This window comes from Equus caballus, chromosome 2 (genome assembly GCF_041296265.1).
Source record: "Equus caballus isolate H_3958 breed thoroughbred chromosome 2, TB-T2T, whole genome shotgun sequence".
NCBI classification, from domain to species: Eukaryota; Metazoa; Chordata; class Mammalia; order Perissodactyla; family Equidae; genus Equus; species Equus caballus.
In genome coordinates this window covers 5,439,670-5,455,620 of record NC_091685.1, presented here as the reverse complement: position 1 = coordinate 5,455,620, position 15,951 = coordinate 5,439,670, and the positions used below count along the sequence as shown (strand labels likewise).

At 43.8% G+C, this 15,951-nt stretch overlaps 1 long non-coding RNA gene across 1 annotated transcript; it reads right to left on the bottom strand.

Annotated features, from left to right (window-relative positions):
• Positions 1-2,356: 2,356 nt before the first annotated feature.
• LOC138923136 (uncharacterized) lies at positions 2,357-15,627 on the bottom strand. The gene is made up of 4 exons (XR_011436337.1): positions 15,244-15,627; positions 14,096-14,297; positions 13,786-13,946; positions 2,357-2,944 (listed from the first exon to the last, which is right to left on the bottom strand). It is a non-coding gene; the product is annotated as an uncharacterized lncRNA (long non-coding RNA).
• Positions 15,628-15,951: the final 324 nt, after the last annotated feature.

The following is a 15,951-nucleotide window of genomic DNA, read 5'->3' as shown; positions in this document are numbered from 1 at the left end:
CTTCTGATCACTTCTTTTTTTTTTTTGAAGACTTTATTTTTCCTTTTCCCCCCCAAAGCCCCCTGGTACATAGTTGTGTATTTTTAGTTGTGGGTCCTTCTAGTTGTGGCATGTGGGATGCCGCCTCAGCATGGCCTGATGAGCGGTGCCATGTCTGCACCCAGGATTCGAACTGGCAAAACCCTGGGCCACTGAAGCAGAGCGCACGAACCTAACCACTAAGCCGGCCCCTGATCACTTCTTTTTTATAAACACAGTGTACTAAGTGCTAAGATTTCATTTTCTTTAATCCTTTTTTTGTTTCAAGGATCACATTTTTCTCTGCTGGTGATTCTTTTAAACAAATATTTCTTGTTTGATCTGAACCGTTCATTGTAGTCATTCAAATAGAGTTGTGATAGTCCAGGCTTTGTTTTAATGATTGTGATGAAGGTCAGGAATTTATGACTAACATAAAGTAGATGGGGTAATTTGTGTGTGTGTTTAACTTACATGTGAGAATTAGCTGTTTTTAGAGTTTCTTGTTTGTTTCTTAGAATTCACTTGCCGACTCATCAGGAACTTTGGACAAGTAAATCAATTCTGCTAATCCTCAATTTGCCTTTTTAAAACTAGGTCTCCTACCTACATAATGCTTGCAAGAATGAATAAATCAATATTCTCCAAAGTAGGATCTGTGGACCCTTGCCCCAGAGCATCGTGGAGTATTTGTTAAAATGAAAACTCCTGGACCCTACCCATCTTTACTGAATCAGAATCTTTTGGTTTGTTAGAATTACGTAAGAATCTGACATTAGGCTAAGTTTCTTCTCATGCATTCATTAAAAAAATTCTGAGCTATTCATTTGAGAAGATTTAACATGTTCCAGGTGCTGGGGCCTCAGCAGTGAACAAGACAAAAGAGAGTGTTTACTTTCAGGGAGCTTACATCCAAGTGGGACGTTCATGTGGGGTGAGTCACACAAGAAGTGAGTAAATAAGACAGTCAGTCAACAAAGTGCACATAGTGATAAGTACTTTAAAGAAAGTAGAACAGGGTAGTGGGTTATTGGGGGATGGGGAGAATTAATTTAGATATTTAATTTATTGAGGGGGTTCCAGAAGGCCTCTCTCAGGAAGTGATGTTTGAGCTGAGAAGTATGGTAAGAAGGAGCTAATGATGCAAACATCCGGGTGCAGAGGGTCTCAGGGAAGGTTGAACAAGTGCAAAAACTTGAGCTGCAGATGCTTGGCACATTCAAGAGACGAAAGGAAAACGCGAAGGCAGGTGGCTAGTGCATAGTGAAGAAGGGGTGAAAGGTGAGTTTAGGGAGAGAAATGGCAGACCATCTAGGCCTTGTGGTTTATGGAATTTGAGTTTTGCTTCAGTGTAACAGGAAGCCACTGATAAGTACAAATCACATGTGATCTGATTTATATTTTGAAGAATGAACCCTTATTGCTTGATGGGCCCAATGTGTGGAGCATGGATCATAGGGCAACAGTGGAGCAGGGGGTCCAATCGGGACCATTAGAGAAGTCCAGGTGAAAGATGATGGCAGCTAGGACCAGACCATAGCAGTGACGATGAGAAGAGGTTGGATTCAGGGGCTGTTTTGGACGTAGAGCTGATAGGTCATGTTAATTCATTTGTTGTCCGGGAGTAAAGGAGCAGAGGAGTAAGGTCAAAGATGACTCCTTCATAAAGCTTTGCCTGAGCAACTGCGTGGATAATGGTGTCATTGACTACCATGGGAAAATGCAGGAGAGGAACAGGTTTGGGGCAGAAGGGAAAATCAGAAAGTTCTGTTTTAGGTAAATTTGAGATGCCTAATGAGGTGCACAAGTAAGCAACTGGATATATGAGTCTGGAGCTCAAGGGAGTGGTCAGGAGTGAAGATATAAATATAGTTGGGCTTCAGCAATAGAGAGGTGATCTTTGGAGCCCATGGCTGCATGAGATACGTAGGGAGAGTGTAGATAGGAAAAGAGTGCCTGAGACCGGGCCTGGGGCCTTGCCACTCTTCAAATCAAGCAGAAGAGGAGTGGGTGTTGAATTAGGAGATAAAGCAAGGAGGGTGTGTAATGTGAGCCTAGCAGTGAAGTTGTTTTGACAAGGGGGGGTGGTGAATTGTGTTAATGTTTCTGAGAGGTCATGTTGGATGAGGACAGATAATTTGGCAAGTTGGAGATTGTGGTCTCGGTTGGGTTGTGGGGATAGGTAAATGTCAAAAACCCAACTGGAATAGATTAAGGAGAACAGGATGTGAGGAAGTGAAGACAAGAACTACAGAAAAAAATTCAAGAAGTTTTACTGTGTAAGGGAGTGTAAATTCCAAAATCTGATGGTAACTAGAGTCTTGGGGTCAAAGGAGTGTTTTCTTTCATAATTTTTATTCAAACATATTTAAAAAAAAGAATAGAACAAACCCCATGTACCCATTACCCATTGTGGTAGGCTGAATAACTGAATGATCAGAGCTCCTAGAACCTGTGAACACGTTACCTTACATAGTAATAGAGACTTTGCGGGTGTGATTAAATTAAAGATCTTGAGATGGAGAGATTATCCTGAATCATCCAGATGGTCCCAGTGTAATCACAAGGGTCCTTCTAAGAGGGAGGCAGGAGGATCAGTCAATAGCAGGAGATGTGACGATGGACACAAGAGGTTGGAGTGATACCTTGAAGGGGAGATGAGCCAAGGAATACAGGTGGCCTCCAGATGCTGAAAGTGGCAAGGAAATGGATGGTCCCCTGAAGACCCCAGACAGGGGAAATAGAGGAGAATGAGAAAGTATGGGGACTGTTAAAGAAAGCAGTTAGCTTTCCCAGCCATGGAGGTGCTTGGGACATTTGGCTTCTTGACGAGTCTTGCAGAGTCAGCTTGCAGATTTTTTTCTGGTCTTGAGATTCTCCCTACTGCCTTTTTAAGTGTTAAATTTAACTTTGAACCTCTGGAGTCCTGTAAATAAACAAAAGTAATACCATGTCAGAGAGAACATCTTTCCAGAAGGCCTTGCTCTGTTTCTAGTCCTTCTAGTCCTTGAAGGTCTTTTTGTATCTTTGGTCTGGGAATAACCTGAAAGCTTAGCTTTGGAGTAGATTTGTAAGAGAATATTCTGGCAACAATAAATGCTGCATGACTTCTGGCAAGTAAAGAGCAGTGACCCAGCTTTTCTGGCCACCTTTAACTATCTTTGCTATCTTTACTTTCTGGAATTTATCCTAAACGCCAAGTTCTTAATACACCAGGTGTTGAGCCCTGGCCATACTTGGCCTCTCTCAATTGGAGAAGAGAAGTTATATTCTGAAATTCCTAGATTGCCCTGATCAGGCCGATTTTGACGTCCTGCTGTCGTGGTTTTACTCTGAGTTTCTGTAGCAAAATTTTCCCTTCTGCTTCTGCTTCAGCCTCTCACTCCTGGCAACTTCCTCTACCAACTCTCAAGAATGGTTCTTTGGGCCCTGAAGGATCAGCTCTAAAGTAGGCATCAGAAAAGCCAGGCTCTAGGCCAGGTCCTGTCACTTATCAGCAAATCTCTTCCCCTCTCTGGGCCTTGATATCCTCATCTGTGAAAAGAATGCTATAGTCCCCCTTTGTCTGCGGTTTCACTTTCCACAGTTTCAGAAAACATTAAATGGAAAATTCCAGAAATAAACAATTCGTAAGCTTTAAATTGTGCATCATTCTGCACATCATGTGAGTAGCATGATGAAACCTTGTGCCAGCCCGGGGCATGAATCATCCCTTTGTCCATGCTACCCCTTGGTCACTTAGCAGCCCTCTCGGTTATCAGGTCAACTGTCGAGCTATCACAGTGCTTGTGTTCAGATAACCCTTATTTTACTGAATAATGGCCCCAAAGTGCAAGAGTAGTGACACTGGCAGTTCAGATATGCCAAAGAGAAGTTATTGTTGTTCATCTCTAACTGTGCCTAATTCATAAATTGACTTTATCATAAATATGGATGTATAGGGAAAACATAGTATGTATTGGGGTTGGTACTATCTGCAGTCTTGGGCATCCACTGGGGGTCTTGGAATGTATCTCCCGGGAGTAAGGGGGGACTGCTGTACAGTAACAGACTTGCTTGATAGGATTGTTGTAGGAATTAAATGATAGAATGCAAGTGAAATTCTTTAAACTAGAGTCTAATCCAGCTGTTCTCTAATTACGGTCATTGATTTCTTTGTAGAATCCTCAGACATTATCATGGCTCTTCATTTCATAGGTGGAGAAGCTGAGCCTCAGAGAGAAAGACTTTATTCCTTATGATGGTTAATTTTGTGTGTCATGTTGGCTAGGGTGTGGTGCCCAGACGTGTGGTCAAACACCATCTGAGTGTCACTGTGAGAGTATTTTATAGGCATGACTAACATTTAAGCCAGTAGGTTTTGAATAAAACAGATTACTTTCCAGAATGTGGATAAGCCTCAGCCAATCAGTTGTAGGCCCGAGAGAAAAGACTGAGAGCCCTAGAATAAATTTCTCTCTCTCAGCACATACGTATACACACCTACTGCACATGCGCGCGCACACACACACTCACACGCTCCCTATTGGTTCTCTTTCTCTGGAGAACCCTTATACGTTCTTCCTTTCACTCATGTGGTAAACAATTATTGGGCAACTCCTGTGGGCTCTGCTAGAGCAGATAAGACAGGAAGCGAGTGTCATGCGAGGCTCTCTGGAGGTCGGGGTGGCTGGAGCCAATGGGAGTTGGAGAGAGTTGAGCGATGAAGCTAGAGCAGTCAGCAGGGACCACTTTAGGAGGCCTTTACCCTGAAAATCAGGGAGCCATGCAAGGGGTTAAAGCAGGGGTGGCAGAGATCTGACACCTCTGGCTACTAGGTGAAAGCTGACTGGGAGGGGAAGCCCCGTGAGGAGCCAGGGGAGGCCTGAGGTAAGGCTGAGGGCTGCCGCCAAGGGGGTGGCAGTGAGATGTAATCATTCAGTATGTGTGTGTTGAGCATCCGTTATGAGCCGGGTACTCTGCTCGGTGATGGGGATCCGTATGAACAGCAGACACTGTGCTGTGGAGCTCGGTGGTGGAACTGAGAGGACTGGTGTTGACCTATGGTAGCGGGAGTGTCAAAGATAACTTTACGGTTTCTAGCCCAAAGTAAGCAACCACTGAGATGAGAGCACTAAAGAAGGAACAAGTTTGGGGTCAGATGAGTTCAGTTTGGAGTTTGTAGAGTTTGGGGTGCCTGTGGGACAACCAAATGAAAATGCCCAGGAGACTATTGATCTGTTAGTCTGAGAGGCAACAGAGCTATAGGCCTGGGAGAAAGACTGGGAAGAAGCTGGGGATGGGAATGAAATCATGCAGGAAGAACAGGCTTCAGGTTAAGGACCTGGAATTGTATACAAAATGTTGTGTTTGGATAAATGTGGGTTTTTCTCCCACTCCATGCACTGTGGAGTAGATCCGCAGCCATTGCCAATTCTCAAAGGGGAGAAGATACACCCTCCCCCCTAAATTATGAACCACTGAGGTAAAATGGAATAAGCAGATGGCTAAAACTGGAGCCCTAGGGAATGGAAACATTTAAAAGGAAGCAGAGAAGAGGCAACTGAGAAGAAATGGTCAAAGAAGGAGGAAACCAGAAGAGTGCACCACTGCTGAAACCAAGAGAGAGGAATGTTCCAAGACGTACCCCCTGGTGCAAAGAGGGCAAGGAGGACAGACAGATACAAGCAATTTGATCTGGAGTTGAGAAAGTAGCCAGAGGAGAGCCTGATGTAGAAGCAGGCGGTTTTAATTAGAAAGACCTAGACACAACCCATGTTTATATGATACAAGGAACGAACCAGCAGAGAAGGACAGGCATCTATGGCCACCATGGCTCCAGGCTGCATCAGTCCTTACTGTTCAGGAAAGAAGTGGCCATGGGCAGTTTGCCAGTGGCTCACACGGACCAGGAGGAAGCGAAGTGACAGGTGAGTGGAGGCAGCCTGTGCAGCTGTGTGTGTGGGCTTGTTCAGGAGACCAGAAGCCTTCAGCCCAGGGGGAACAGCCAGTGATCTGGGGGTTGTTCAGCTTGAGAGGCCTCACAGGGAGATGGTTAACTGTTTTAAGAGGAAGAACTTTCCTGTGGCAGAGGGAACAGGTATGTTTCCTGAATCCAGAACCAATTAAAGAGAGAGAGACTTGATTCAGTAGCAGAAGGAAATTTCTAAATTCACGGCTACTAGGAGAGGTAGCAAGCTCCTCATCTTCAGAAGTGTGCAAACAGAAGCTGGGTGATTATTTGGCAAAGCTGGTACATAGACCATCCAAACATCAGGTGGGGGGTGGATTAGGTGACTTTTAAAGTCCCTTCCAGACTTAGGAATCCCTAACATTTATCAGGTTTTTCTGGTCATCTCAAAGGATTTTGTGAAATGATCAAAAAGACTCTTTTGATTTATTTTATTAAAAAAAAGATCATGCCACATAATGCTTATGAGGTTGGGGCTAGAGAGGGATAGTATAGAGTATAGCTTAACAAGATAGCACATATAGCAAGCATTGTAGCTCTTGGGAGGGAAATCACCAGCTTAAGATTTGGATCAGTGGTTCCCAGAAGTTCCCAAGGGTCATTTGGGAGCCTGTAAGGAAAAGTGCAGATAACCTCCACTCCTTCTGATTCTGATGCTGGAGAGTTGGTTGGCCACAGGAACCTGCATTTTAATCAAATAACACCCCACCTCACCCTAGCCCCGACCCGAGAATCTGATGTGGCAGATCTCAGGACTCCTTTTTGAGAAACTGAATGAAGGTGGTGGAATGAGGATAACAAGGATCTTCCAACTCTAAATCTCAGTGTGCTTTGCAGAGTGGAAACTAGACTTGGCAGTGCAGGGGCTTGCTGGGAAAGTCAGGGTATAATCTCAGATCGACTCTCAGGTCCAGTTTTTCCCTACAGCACTGAGCAGGCTAAATGGAAAATTTTTCAAGCCTTAATCTCATTCACTCCCACCACTCCCATTTGGGGAGAACAGGAGGCTTGAGTCGCTGCCTCAGTCTCCTAGCTTATAAAACAAAATAATGATGGTTGGACCCTGTCTTCTTGATGAATGAAGTGGAACAAATCTGCAGGTGTAGACCCCAGGCCTGGGTGGGTCTGGAAAACTCTGGCAACTCTGCCTTGCTCAAAGGAATTGGAAAGTAGCCAAGACGGAAAAATGGGACCAGCTTTGCCTTCATGCCTGGAACAACGAAAAAAACAGGAAGAATAGATGAAGCAACAGTTTTAAAACACTGGACATCAGGCAGTGACGGACAGTGACCCCTGAGAGACAGGAAACAAACAAGGTGAGCCTTGCGACTGCTCCAGTGACTGCCTGGAGAGAGTTTCCAGGCTGCAGCACAGAGCAGGGGCATCCAGGCAGAGCCGAGGAGATGGAGCTTAGAGACTGGGGAAAACAAGGCAGCTAGAGTTCACAGGACAGAGCAGTGGAGAGGAGAAAGCTGCAGATGCAGAGCACACTGAGATACGCGGAGTGCCCCTTGAATATTTTGCAGAATGCTGATCAGCACATGCATGTGAGGAAACTACACCAGGCCAGGAAAGAACCATCAAAAAGGATTAGAGGAAACAGCACTTGATGGCCACACAGGGTTGGGAATAGTGGAAACCTTATCCATGGGTATTAAGTATGTCATTCAGAAAAGTCTCACCTCAGTAGTGGGGAATGATCAATCCTGGAAAATAATTAGCATAGACTAAACAAGGCTCTGGTCCTGCCCAATAAATCTTAAAACCAAGACCTTAAATGATCAAACTGTTAAAAGTAACTTAACCACATCCCAGAACAAAGCTCAAGAATATTTATAAGAAATCAAAAATATCCAGCACCCAGGAAATTAAAATTCAATGTCTAGTATCCAATAAAAAATTACCAGATATTGTCTAGAAATAAACCCTCAATGTATAGTCAATTGATTTTTGACAAGGGTGCCAAAATAATTCAATGGGAAAAGAATACTCTTTTCTGCAAATGATGCCAGGCAATTAGATATCCACAAGCAAAAGAATAAAGTTAGACCCTTTCCTCATAGCATATACAAAATTTAACTAAAAATGATCACAGACCTAAATGTAAGGGCTGAAACTATAAAACTCTTAGAAGAAACATTGGCACACATCTTCCTGACCTTGAGTTAGGCAAGGCCTTCTTGGATATGACCCTAAAAGCACAGTCAACCAAAAAAAATATGTTAAATTTCATCAAAAATAAAATTTTTGGGCTGGCCCAGTGGCACAGCAGTTAAGTTCACATGCTCCGCTTCAGCAGCCTGGGGTTCGCTGGTTCAGATCCCGGGTGTGGACATGGCACCGTTTAGCAAGCCATGCTGTGGTAGGCGTCCCACATATAAAGTAGAGGAAGATGGGCATGGATGTTAGCTCAGGGGCAGTCTTCCTCAGCAAAAAGAGGTGGATTGGTGGCAGTTGTTAGCTCAGGGATAATCTTCCTCAAAAAAATAAAAGAAGATCTTTTATGCTTTAGTGGACACCATCAAGAAAATGGAAAGACAACCTACAGAATGGGAGAAAATATTTGCAAGTTATTTATTTGATAAGGGTCTTGTATCCAGAATATATAAAGAACCCTTACAATTCAACGATAAAAAGATAAATTACTCAAAGGGGCAAAGGGTCTGAGTAGACTTTTCTCCAAACAAGATATACAAATGGCGAGTAGGCACATGAAAAGGTGCTCAACATCATTAGCTATCAGGGAAATGTAAATCAAAACCACAATAAGATGCCACTTCATACCCACTAGGATGGTTGTAGTAGAAAAGAGACAATCAGGGCTGGCCCCGTGGCCGAGTGGTTAAGTTTGCGTGTTCTGCTGCAGGCAGCCCAGTGTTTCGTTGGTTCGAATCCTGGGTGCGGACATGGCACTGCTCATCAAACCACGCTGAGGCAGCGTCCCACATGTCACAACTAGAAGGACCCACAACGAAGAACATACAACTATGTACGGGGGTCTTTGGGGGAAAAAAGGAAAAAAATAAAATCTTTAAAAAAAAAGAAAAGAGACAATCGTAGTACGTGTTGAGGAAGTGGAGAAATTGGAACCCTTATACATACACTACTGGTGGGAATGTAAAACAGTACAGCCACTGTGAAAAACAGTCTGGCAGTTTCTCAGAAGGTTTAACGTATGATCCAGCAGTCCCACTACTAGAGAAATTGAAATGTTCATCCACACAAAAGCATGTGCCTGAATGTTCACAGCAGCATTATCCATAATAGCCAAAAAAGTAGAAACACCCCAAACGTCCATCAGCTGAGGAACTAATAAACAAAATATGGTATTCCATACAATGGAATATTATTCAGCAACAAAAAAGAATGGAGTAGTGATATGTCCCACAATATAGATGAGACTTGAAAACATGTATGTGAAAGAAGCCAGTCACAAAAGGCCACGCGTTGGATAAGTCCATTTATATGAATTGTCCAGAATAGGCAAATCTATAGACAAAATAGATTAGTGGTTGCCTAGGTATGGGGGTTTGGGAGAAATGGGGACTGACTGCTAATGGGTATGGGGTTTCTCTTTGGGGTGATGAAAATGTTTTAAAATGATTATGATGGTGGTTGCAAAACCCTAAGAATATACTAAAAACTATTAAACTGTGCATTTTAAATGGGTGAATTGTATGGTATGTACGTACCTCAATAAAGCTGTAATATGAAAATAAAATTACCAAGCATGAAAAGCAAGAAATATAATTCATAATGAAGAGAAAATTCAATCTATCTAAATCTAGCCAGAACTGACAGATATTAGAATCATCAGAGAAGGACATTAAAAGTTATAATTGAGGGGCCAGCCCAGTGGCATAGTGGTTAAGTTTGCACACTCCACTTTGGTGGCCTGGGGTTTGTGGGTTCAGATCCTGGGTGCAGACCTACACACAGCTCATCAAGTCATGCTGTGGTGGCATCCCACATACAAAATAGAGGAAGATTGGCACAGATGTTAGCTCAGGGACAATCTTCTTCACCAAAAAAAAAAAAAAAGTTATAATTGAGTTCCATGTGTTGAAAGAGTTAAGTAGGGACATGGAGGATAGAAAAAAGACCCAAATCAACCTCCTAGGGGTGAAAACAACATTGTCTAAGATGAAAAATGCATTGGTGGAATTAATGGCAGATTAAATATTGCAGAAGAAAAAATTAGTGAATTTGAAGACATAGCAATAGAAACTGTCTAAAGCAAAATACAGAGAGGAAAACAACATTTTTTTTAAATGAGGAGAGCAGCTTCAAGCAGCCTACTATGTGTGTAATTGGAGACCCAGAAGGAGAAGAGAGAGAAAGAGGGACAGAAAAAGTATTTAAAGAAATAATGGTAAACTTTTTTGCAGATTTGATGAAAAGAGATCCAAGAAGCCCGATGAACAATAAGCACAAGGAATGTGAAGAAAACCACACCAAGCAACACGTCCTAATCCAATTGTTCAAAAGCAGTGATAAAGAAAATCTTAGAAGCAGTCGGAGAAAAAAGGCACCTCACATACAGAGGAACAAAGATAAAGCCAACAGTAGATTTCTCATTGGAAACAATGCAAACAGTGGAATAGCCTCTTTAAAGCACTGGCAGAATTTACCCCCAGCAGATCTACGGTGCAAGAAATGTCGAAGGAGTCCTTCAGGCAGAAGGAAGATGATACCAGGTGGAAATATGGATCTACACACAAAAAATAGCACTGGAAATAACTACATGGTGAAATATATAACATCTCTATTATTTAAATCTCTTTAAGGGTAATTGCCTGTTTAAGTGAGAATAACAGCGATGGATTATAAAATGTACAACAACAATTGCACACAAAGGTCAGGTGGGGAGAAATGCAAGTATGCTATTGTTGGTTCTTACATTCTATGTGAAATGGTATAAAATCACTTGAAGGTAGACTGTGCTGATTAAAAATGTGTACTATAAACTCTGAAGCATCACTAAAATAACAAAACAGAGAGTTTTAATTTATAAGCCGACAAAGGAGAGAAAATGGAATCATAAAAATATTTAATTAACCCAAAAGAAATCATAAAAAAAGGAACAAAGAACAAATGGGGCAAATAGAAAACAAACAGCAAGGTAACTTAAACCATATCAACAATCACATTAAATGTAAATGGTCTAAATATCCCAATTAAAAGGCAGAGGAAATTGTGAGGTTAGATAAAAAGCAAGACTCAACTACATGCTGACTAAAAGAAACACACTTTAAATATAGACACAAATAGGCTCAAAGTCAAAGGATGGAAAAATGTACCATGCTGACTGGTACAACTGGTATGGCTAAATTAGCATCAGACAAATAGATTTCAGAGCAAAGAATATTACCAGGGATAAAGAAGATCAACTCCTAATGATAAATGGGTAACTTCATCAAGACGATATAACAATCCTAAATGTGTATACACCTAATAAGAGAACTTCAAAATGCATGAGCCAAAAAGTGATAGACCTGCAAGGAAAAATAGACAAATCCGTGATTCTAACCAGAGATTTCAATACCCTCCTCTCAATAATTGTCAGAAAAAGTAGAGAGAAAAACCAGCAGGATATACTAGCCTTGAAGAACACTATCACCCAACTAGACCTGATTTATAAAATCCCACAGCAGCAGAAAGCACATTCTTTCAAGTGTACGCAGAAAATGGTGTCTTTCTAGGAAGACCAACAAAGAAAAAAAGAGAGAAGATGTCAGTAAAATTGACAAACCTCTAGCTAAACTGATGAGGAAAATGGAGTGGAGGCACAAATTACTAATATCAGGAATGAGACAAATGGCATTACTACAGATTCTACAGATGTTAAAAGAGTAATAGGGAATATTGCAAACAACTTTATGCCAACAAATTCAACAAGGTTGAAGAAATGGATAAATTCCTTGAAAGACATTACCAAAGTTGACTCAAAAAGAACTAGATATTCTGATTATTCTTGTGTGTATTAAAGAAGTTGAATTTGTGGTTTAAAACCTCCCCACCAAGAAAATTCCAAGAACCAGTGGCTCCACCAGTGAATTTTATCAAACATTTAAGGAAATAACACCAAGTCTATACAAACTGTTCCAGAAAACTGAAGAGGAGGGAACACTTTCCAACCCATTCTATGAGGCCCACGTTACCCTCATACCAAAACTTGACGGACATTCCTTTGTCAAGAAAAGAAAAATGCGGGCCAATATCCATCATGCATTTGAAAAGTGGTTCATGTAATTCCTTGCATCATTTACAAAAACTAACTCAAAATGCATCATAGATCTAATTATAAAACCTAAAACCATAAACCTTCTAGAAGAACATATAGGATAGAATCTTTGTGACCTTGAGTTAAGCCATAATTTCTTAAATACAATGCAAAAAGCATAATCCATAACAGGAGAAATTTGATAAATTGGACTTCATCAAAATAAAAAACTTCTGTTCTTTGAAAGATGCTTAAAAGAATGAAAAGGGGCTGACCCGGTGGCACAGCAGTTGAGTTTGCACGTTCCGCTTCGGCAGCCTGGAGTTTGGATCCAGGGTACGGACGTGGCACCGCTTGTCAAGCCATGCTGCAGCAGGTTTCCCACATATAAAGTAGAGGAAGATGGGTACAGATGTTAGCTCAGGGCCAATCTTCCTCAGCAAAAAAAGAGGAGGATTGGTGGCAGATATTATTTCAGGGCTAATCTTCCTCAAAAAATAAAAGAAAAAAAAAGAGAGAAGCCACAGACTGGGAGAAATATTTGCAAATGGTACATCTGATAAAGGATGTCGTCAGAGTATATAACAACTCTCCAAACCCAATAATGAAAAAACAAGCAATCTAATAAAATGGGTAAAAGATTTAACAAACCCTTTACCAAGGAAGATGAATGCAAATAAGCACATGAAAAGATGCTCAGCATCCTTAGTCATTAGGGAAATGCAAAGTGAAATCACAATGAGCTGCTATCACACACCTATTAGAAAAGCTAACACTAAGTGTTAGCTTGGTGTTGACCAAGTGTTGGTGAGGATACAGAGCAACTGAACTCTCCTACTCTGATGGTGGGAGTGTGGAATGATACAGCCACTTCAGAAAACAGGCGATTTCACTTAAATATGCACTGACTATATCCAGTCATTCCACTCCTAGGTATTTCCCCAAGATAAATGAAGGCACGTGTCCATATAAAGACTTGTACATAAATCATCATAGCAGATTTGCTTGTAATAGCCCAAACTGGTAATAATCCCAAATCCATTAACAAATAAATGGATAATTGAAGGGTGCACCTCCAGCCTGGAATGCACAAACCATGTGGAATACTGCTCAACAGCAAAAAAGGATGAGCATTGGGCATGCTGCCCCATGGAGAAGTCTCATATTAGTCATTCAGAGTGAAGACAGCCAGACAGACAAAGAACATACACTACAGGATTCCAGTTTTATAACATTCTGGAAAAGTGCCAACTAACCTGTCCGGACAGAGAACCCATCCTCAGCTGCCTGAGTGTGGGAGTGAGGGTTGGGGAGCGTGAGGGTAAAGATTACAGACGGGCACAAGGATACTTGAGGTTGATGGATATGCTCACCATCTTAATTGAGATAGTTTGTGGGTGTATACATATGTCAAAACTTAGGAAAGTGTACATTTTAAATATGCGAAGCTTATTATATTTTAATTACGCTGCAATAAAGCTGTTTAAACAAACTCATTGAACTGTATGCTTAAGATCTGTGCATTTCGTTGCATGTAAATTATACCTCAATAAATATATATATATTTTGTAGGACTCAGAGAAATCGCTCCTACCTTGGCCTGGAGTTGCTGGGTGGCCCTCAGAATCCCAGCGACAGCCATCAGGCAGGGCCCTTTGGGCTGGTCCCTTCCCTCTCTGGAACGCAGTGTCCGCTTGTCAGCAGCCTGGCTGGGCTGAGCTCCTCACCTGCTCTGACGTCTGCGGTTCCATGAGTCTAAGGATGAACGGAGAGGGCCAGCAAACAGTGACGGCAGAGGGTTAAGCAGGTCAGATTTCCAGTCCAAACCCTGGGGCGAAGCCTGAGCCACTTTAAATCCCCTTCATCTGTCCCTGTGTGTTTGCACAGTAAAGAATCTGTCATACTTAGAGTACTGACGGAGCCGGAGGCTGGGAGATGCAAATATTGACGCTGGCCCCTGGGTCCTCGCTGCAGGCCGTGGCATGAAATCTCCCGCTCTGCTGATGTGAAGCGGGGGAGGGGCCCGGCTGGCCACCCGGGCTCTGCGTCTCTTTGGACCGGCTTAAGGAGTGCTGTTTGGGTGGTTGCTATGGCATCCGCTTCTTTCTGAAAGGAAGAACCCATAACCAAGACAAGAACAAACACTGTTCTCCTGCCAGCCCAGCCACCTCCCGATTACAGGCTGCCACCCCCGGGCCTGCGCTCCAGCTTTCTCTTCTGGGAGTCCTGGCTGAGAAAAAGTGAGACGTCAAGGAGGGACTATGGAGAGCTCTGCATTTGGGCCTCTCAAAGATCCATCCTGGATCCGCCCTTCAAAAGCTTGATCTCAGGGAAGCAACTTCCTGTCTCTCTGTCTCTGTGAAGTGCACATAACCAAACTGGGTAGGACTGGGCGCGAGGATTAGAGAAAATGAGACGCAAGAGACAAGACACACACCAGTTTGTGACGGTGCTTGGCATGTACCGAAGGCTCACTGAGTATTGCCTGTGAATGTTCGCCAAGGCCCTACACCACGCGCGGCACCCCCCTTTCTTCTGCTGGAAGCTTCACTGTTTCCAAATGGCGTTCTCAGTCCAGATCTCACTTTTTCCTCTCACGCCTGCAAAATAGTCTGGCCACGACGCCCTTATTCTTGATGTACAGAGGAGAGCCTTCTGTGCAGCCCCTCAGAAGGAGGAAGCCAATGTGTTCCTCCTGCTAAAACCTCTGCCAGCACCCTGCAGCGTCAGAATCCAGTTCACTCCCTGCCACCCAGAATCCACACTGGTGCTCACACTCCAGCCCCAGGGACGGCTTGCGCCCCCCCAGCTCTTCAGCCTGGACGGCCCTGTCCTGCTTCCCACCTGCTCCTTCGTGGCCCTGCTCACGCGTCACCGCCGCTGGAAGCTTCCTAGATGTCCTGAAACGTTGCATAGAACAGTGAACTACCCTGGCTGAGTGCCCCCCACCAGTCACGCACCCTTCAGCGAGCTGCCTGGCCTCTCTGAGCCTGGTGCAAAAACAACAACCCCCTCAGAGCATTGTTTTGAGAATGAGAGGGAAAGCTCTCACCTCGCGCAGTGCCTGGTTGGTGGTAAGCGCTCGACAAGTGCTGACTGTGTGCACGCAGACATCTGGCCTTTAGTCCTTGCCCAGCGCCTGACACGCTGGGGGGACTTGGACAAGTCTGTCTCAGCCTCGTTTCTCCATCCTGTAAAATGAAGCGTCTTAACCCCCAGGGGCCCGCAGACGGGCTTGTTGGGAGGGAGGGTAAAATTGTGTGCAGCCCATGGTGCTGGTGCCTGTGGGTGTTTTTCTGAGAAGAGCCACAGGCCACGGAAGGAGTGCAGACCGGATGCCGCCGAGGTCGGCCCGCCTCTCTCGCACAGGACCCAGCCGCAGCACCAGCTCCTGGCCGGGACTGGCCGCCCTCCTGCCCAGCTGACTGCCGGGAGCAAACACAGGCTCGTGTTCCCAGGCCTCTCCCCAGCGACACTGTTTGCAACAAGCGATGCTCAGGAAGTCAGGAACATGTTGGCAATTGAGTGCTGGAACAGCCTCTAGACCTTTTCTTTTTCCTCAGGGACCAGTTCAACCCTCTCTTCCCCTGGAGACTCGTGTCCTGTTGGAGAAGGCATGGCCCATGGCGGGAGGCCCCTTCCTCTATCTTCCTCTTCTCCTCCCCCCACCTCATCCCCATAGGGCCCTGTGGCCTGTGTGTTCCATCCGTAAATCCCCTGGATCATCTCCTCTTCTCTGCCCACCTCGTCCAAGCCCGGG